Source organism: Microtus ochrogaster, linkage group LG2 (assembly GCF_000317375.1).
Source record: "Microtus ochrogaster isolate Prairie Vole_2 linkage group LG2, MicOch1.0, whole genome shotgun sequence".
In the NCBI taxonomy this organism is placed as follows: Eukaryota; Metazoa; Chordata; class Mammalia; order Rodentia; family Cricetidae; genus Microtus; species Microtus ochrogaster.
The window spans coordinates 28,110,288-28,117,023 of record NC_022028.1 but is presented as its reverse complement, the minus strand read 5'-3'; the positions used below and the strand labels follow the sequence as shown (position 1 = coordinate 28,117,023).

At 48.8% G+C, this 6,736-nt stretch overlaps 1 protein-coding gene across 3 annotated transcripts in view; it reads right to left on the bottom strand.

Annotated features, from left to right (window-relative positions):
* Positions 1 to 6,736, bottom strand: part of Nck2 (NCK adaptor protein 2) — a 117,017-nt gene that overhangs the window by 109,368 nt on the left and 913 nt on the right. For 2 of the 3 annotated variants that reach the window (XM_005360003.2, XM_026785764.1), the window contains exon 1: positions 6,591 to 6,723. The exons of the other annotated variant lie outside the window; for it this stretch is intronic. The gene's annotated coding sequence lies outside the window, so the exon portion shown is untranslated. Of the gene's footprint in view, positions 1 to 6,590; positions 6,724 to 6,736 lie in introns of those variants that run through there. 3 annotated transcript variants of the gene reach the window in all.

Genomic DNA, 6,736 nt, shown 5'->3' with positions numbered 1-6,736 from the left:
ATAAATAAATAAATAAATAAATAAATAAATAAAGCCACAGATGTTGAAGGCCAAACATATCTGGATACAGAACATTAAAGAAGATATTTTGAAACTGGGAGTGGTGAAGAACACCTTTGATCCCAGCACACAAGAGGCAGAGGCAGGCGGCCCTCTCTGAGTTCCAGGTCAGCCTGGTCTACAAAGCCGAGTTCCGGGACAGCCAGACTATTATACAGAGAAACCCTGTCTCAACAAATAAAACAAAACAAAAAAGGAGATAGTTGAATGACCTGGTGTGGTGGAGTATGCCCTTAATCCCAGCACCTGTAAGGCAGAGGCAGGAGGGTCTCTGTGTGAGTTTGAGACCAGCATGGTCTGCAGAGCGAGGTCCAGTGAGATCCCATCTCCAAAAGCAGCAATATTATCACATTGGGAACAGAGCGATGCTTACTGGTTGAGAGCTCAGACGGCTCTTGCAGAGGGCGAGTTTGGTTCCCAGCACCCATGACAGGCAGCTCAGAACTGACTCTCACACTCCAGTTTCGGGGGATCCAACACACTCTTCTAGTCCCCTTAGGCCCTTGCGCTCACATACATAGCCACAGCACGCACTCACAAACATATAATTAAAAGAAACATTGCAACTGGGGAAGACTACAGTTATAACGGGCAATAAGAGTTATCTAATAGAATTGCTACCTTTCTAAGACAACAAAGACACAGCAGAGACAGCTTACTCTGAGCTTATACAATCAATCAATCATCAACAAATCAATAAATAAACGTGTGCGGGTTAGAGACAAGAATACTAGCAAGAGAAGCATGCCGCACCAGGAAGCATGATAACTTGGTCTTGCAGCTCCCAGAATGCTTAGTAAATTTGCTGTTGCTTCAGCCACCTAGTGTGTAGCATTCTACTACAAAAGATCAAGCAGACCAAAAACACACTAAGCAGGAAGGGATGCACTGGACACACAGGGAGACTTGAGAGGCAGCTCTGGCTCCTAAAAGTGAAGCGAGGACACAAGGTCACTGCCATTATCTCCCGCCACACAAATGGTTCTTCTTCCAAGTGAGCCCGCATGTGCACTGCCCCAAATACGTCCCTACACACCTGCAACTCAGCACAGGATTGATTTGTGGGAGGGAGCTCACTGGTTGGATAAGAAAGCGGGCTGAGCAAGCCAGTAAGCATCATCCCCTCCAAGGCTTCTGCAGCAATCAGCTCCTGCCTGGAGGTTCCTGCCGTTTCAGTTCCTGCCGTTTCAGTTCCTGTCCTGACTTCCTTCAATGATGAACTGTGATGTGGAAATGTAAGCCAAATAAATGAGTAAATAAACAAACAAGTCCTTTCCTCCCTAACTTGTTTTTGGTTATGGTGTTTCATCACAGCAATAGAAACTGTAACCAAGACAACACCCAAGGGCTATGACAATACTCCAGGACTCAGTGACACTGTGGCCTCATCTGTTGCGTACTGAGCGGTGACAGGGCACTGAGTAAGAAGACCTAAGTCTAGGATCTATAACGCCTAGCATTGTCCTAGATCCCAGTCTTCATACAGATGAGAGTCAGAACCCAACTTTGCCACTCTATGCAGAACACTAAATAGTAAGCTTGCAAAAATTACTTTGTAAACTCTAAATCACATTAATATCTTATTCTGATCTCATTATATGGGAGTTTAGGTTTTCCGAACAACTGGTTAGCCAATGCATCTATTTCCTCAAACCATCTTAAAAGAAGAAATTTCAATACAGGCTGAATGTCCCTCATCCACCTGTTCGGGGCCACAAGTGTGTAAGCCTCTGAAGTATGTGCATTCTGTGCGTCCTATTCCACCCCCAGTCAGAAATCCTGAGCTAAGTTCTGTTTATCCTGCTGATAAAATAGTTGTTTATTATTGTTCCGATCTACACCTGCAAACGTCACACCTTGGAGGAATAGCATCCAAGTCAAAACAAGAAACTCATGTGTTTCATATCCACTTTATATAAGCATAATCTTAGGCAGTTTGTCTAGTCCACCAGAATTTGTCACAAGGTCAAGGGTGGAATTCTCCATTTATGGCATTGTGTCAGGGCTCGGAAAGCCTTCAGCTTGGTAGTGCTTTCTCAAAAAACGCTAATCATCCTTAGCAATCGGGGAGCTACAAACTAAAGCTTTGAGACTTCAACTCATCCTAATCAGAATGGCCAAGATCATCAAAACGGCTGACAACAAAAGCTGGCGAGGCTGTGGGGAAAGAGCAAGCCTCACCCACTATTGGTGGAAATGCAAAAGGGTGCAGCCCCTCTAGAAATCGGTAGAGAGAATCCTCAAAAACAAAAAACAAAAAAAGCCCACTACACATAAATCTAGCATGTGACCCAGCTGTACATGCCCAAGGGACTCTCCTCATCCTACTCCACAGACTCCTGTTCAGCCACGTTTATTGCTATCCTATTTGGAATAGCTAGGAAACAGAAACAACCTAAATGTCCTTCAACAGATGAACAGTTAGTGACAACGTGGAATACTATTTAGCTGTAAAGAAAAAAGAAGTCCTGAAATTCGCACACTCAGCATTTCAGATTATGGATCTTCAACATGAAATTGAACTGAGTAAACATGAACCTTCTTTTTTGTTGTTGTTTTGGCTTTTTTTTTTTTTCCGAGACAGGGTTTCTCTGTAGCTTTGGAGCCTGTCCTGGAACTAGCTCTTATAGACCAGGCTGGCCTCGAACTCACAGAGATCCGCTTGCCTCTGCCTCCCGAGTGCTGGGATTAAAGGTGTGTGCGCCACCACCACCCAGCCAACCTGAACCTTCTTTTCTTAAAAACATTACGAGTACAGACAGCAGAAAAAAAGGGCACTGACCAAATATCTACTTCTTAGCAAAAATAGCCAGTGCACTGGCCGGAGCAGTGACAACAGGCTGACATGGGCAGCCTTATCCATTGAAAAATCAAACACTAGAGCTGGCACGACGGCGCACACCTGCAATCCCAGCATGATGGGGGCTGTAGCAGAAAGATCAGTCTGAGGAGAGCATAGGCTACACAGTGAGACCATAAATCAAAACTACAAAAGCCATTTGGGCAGCCCACCGCAGGGCTGGGGGAGGGTGGGGGAGAGGGAAGGAGGTTGGCTCCAGGAAGTCTAAGGCAGGTGCACAAAAAGGATTACGTAAGATTACCTTCAGGACGTGTAAAGGCTATAAAGGAATTCCACCGTTTGTTTCTGTCTTTAGGTTTCACTACAGGGACTCGCCTGACCAGAGAATTTACCAAATGAGGCCACCAGATCACATTCCCCCGCTGTCTGGAAGGCCTAGGGTCCAGGCTAGGTATGGTGTGGTATGGTTCTGAGCATAGGCTAAGGATTCTGATTTCATTACCAACCTCAATAACACAACCCAGAAACCAACGTTGTGTTATTAAGTGTGCTGCACACGTGAAGTGTGCATCAAGTCTGCAGCAGGTTAGGAAACAAAGCAGACAACTGGGGAGAAGGCCACAAATGTCCAAAGGAAACCAACAAGAGAGTTCTGCAGGAGGTCCCAGGACACATTCACTGCCTTTTAGTTGAGATGCAAGATGGTGAGATACAGGAGAGAAAAGGCCACTAAAAGAATGAAATTTAAGTCGGGCGGTGGTGGCACACGCTTTTAATCCCAGCACTCGGGAGGCAGAGGCAGGCGGATCTCTGTGAATTCGAGGCCAGCCTGGTCTACAAGAGCTGGTTCCAGAACAGGCTCCCAAAGCTACAGAGAAACCCTGTCATGAAAAACAAAAAACAAACAAACAAACAAACAAAAAGAATTAAACTTAAAACACTCGTGGAAGCTGTGAAAGGGACCAGATCCCTCTTGGGCTACTCATACAGGCACAAGTCAGAGATGGGGAATAACACTGTGACCCTAACATAGCACTGTTATTTCAGTCTAAAGAATGCTCTTCACTGCCATGGCCTGGAGTACTGAGAACCTCGGATGGAAGTGTGCTCCAGGGGGCAGGGTGGGGGGTGGGGTAGCAGTGGGGTGCAGAGGCTGTAACTCCCTAAGGAGGCTTTAACATCAGGTTCTCTGCCATACCTGTGTAGTGAACGGCTGAAAAATAAAGCCATTTTAAAAGTCCCGCTACTCAGAAGACCTCGAGAAATGAACTATTCTCACCGTGGCTATTTTAAAACAGTGCTTTGACCGCCTTCTGAGCCACCTTAATGTGGGCATTTTAACAGCACAAACAGCATCCTTTTTTTATCTCTGTCCTTTGAAAACACCCAGAGAAATGTTTCCACCTCTCACTTTAGGAAAGAGAAACCATTCCAAAGCCCCCCCCCCCACACACACACACACACACTGAAGTCCCTCTGGATGGGAAAGCTAAGTTCCTAAGTCTCTGGGCGGAGCTGTCTAGAGTTCCCAGTTCATTTGTATGAAAAGTTATCTCACTAATTTTCACAAACACGGCTGGCTAGCCAGCTCTGCACTTGCAGCAAGCAATCTGGAACTCTTCCGTCACTAAGCCTCATTCTGCACATCAGAAAAATCATCTCCACAAGCCATGTCAGCCCCAGTGCACACCGCAAGCCCGTCCGTTAGGGAAGCATGCATGCCTTACAGAGCAACCCGGCCAGGCCTTGCCAGGGCAAATTAAGCTAATTCAAGAGATCAAATAAAGAACTCCGGGTCGCTATATAATCAGCGAGTCTCCGGGTGTTTTCAAGGGGTCATCCAGTCTGCTCCAGCAAGGAAAACGCAGGGAGATTTAACAAGGATGAAAGCGCATTTCCCCAACACCTGGAAGCCGCTGTCTGTTGGGAATGTTCAGTCCCTCAATGTTCATGACAGAGGTCAGGAATATGACAGGGTCAAACAGAACAGGGAGGAAGAAGACCGAAGCAAGGAACATGTAGGGAAAGAAAAGCTGAAAGCCTGGAATCGGACTACAGGGAGCTGGAAACCACCTTTTATATGCTCTGCCAATTATACGGGGCCAGTCTCTCCACAGGTTGGCTGATAAGCTAGCTAGCAAGCAGAGCAACTCTCCACCCCAGACTGCACAGCTAAGAGGCCAAGAGCAAGGCAGGTAGTGAGCTGTTAACTCCAAGCTTTACAGCCGTACCAACTTTTCAATTTCAGTCTCGGACGACTGGGACCTTTTCTTTCTTCAATCAAAACTACATTAACCGACCAGGATGCAAGAAAGTTTAAGGTAGAATGGTCCCTTGTGGTCACTTAGGAACAGCCCGAAGGTCTGAAACCTTAACTGTCTAAAATGCACTTTTTTCCTTGTGGCCATTGGCTGCCTTCGCTCTAGTAACCTGGGCAATTCACGAAAGTCTACTTTTAAGTTTCTGTATCTATAAACTCTTGGAAAGAGAATGGAGGGAGTGCCCAGAAGCACGGTTTAGATGTTTTGATAAAATAGTGACCTTTACACTAGAAAACCACTGTTGTTAACTATACCAAAAACCCAGCCTTAAAACACGCGCAAAATTGTTTTCATTCCTCCTCAAAATCCCCTGCAGAAAAGCCTGCAGTGGGTGAGGAGCAGAGAAGGAGGGTACCTAGCAAGCCATGCCCACTGGCCAATTGTCTGTTTCATTTGGGGCCAACCAAGGAACAGGCCTGTGCACCTCTTATGGTGCAAACTGGGACCGGTTCATCCCAGGCAGACTCAAACTTGGCAGGACTAGCCTTAAACCTGTTAGCAAAATAAGTCAAATAAGGGGCAAACTGCAGACCTGAGCAGAGCCCACTCCACTTGTGTGTCCCCAAGCTGTTCTCAAGATTACTGTAAGTCTCAATATTACTGTAAGTCACGTCTGCTATCCATTAACCGCCACCCAGCATCCCGCGTACACCTTCTAGGAGAATCCTTACTGTGTATAAAGTACAGCGTTTTGCAAAGCAAACCCCTCCACACAATGCCAAGCTAACAGTGCTCAAAAGGGAGGTGCATTAAAAGTCACACAGCAAATTCTTGCAGAACCACTTACTTAAACCGCCATGAATAAACCGAAAGGGCAGAGCAGCTGGGAGAAACTTTGGCTCGGGAGGTTTAAGCCTTGGAAATGCCGGGCAGAGCGCAGGGACTGGAACCAGGCACAAAAGCGCCCTGCACGGAGGCATGGACCTCTTACATGACAGAAAGCTTTGTGCCGGATCACGAATAGTTCTAAATACAGTAAGTTCTCCCCGGCCACCACAGCCTCCCGCTTCCTAGCGCCGGCGCCCTGTGATCCCAGGCTATTCTTCCCAGGCACGCGCGCCCGGCGACCCGGGCACGGCTCGATCCCACGCCTCGGTCCCACGCCTGCCCGCAGGCCAGGGCTGCTTGTGCTCCCGAGGGTTCTCAGTCCTCGGTCACCGGTGTCCGCCCGCGGAGGGCGCCCCACCCCCACGCCAGCCCGGGGCTAGGGAAAGCGAAGGCTCGCAGAAAGGTGTGGATCCGAGGTGCGGGTGCTCGGAGACGCCCAGGCCGCGGCGGGGCCGAGGGCACCAGCGGGGCGCGCAGGGGGACGCGCTCCCTGCTCCTTCCCGAGCGGTCCCTGCCCGCCGTTCCCTCACTCCCAACTCCGCCGACCCGCCCAAGTTTTCAGCCCCCGTCCGTCGCCTTACCTCGCAGCACACCGCACGCCGAAGCCGGAGGGCAGCGGCGCGGGTCGCGGGGCGGCGGCCGCGCTGCGCCCGCCCAGATGCCTCTCTTTGTCTACGCCGCTCCCTCCTCCCGCCGCGGGGCGGATGAAGCCGGCCCCGGCGGACCC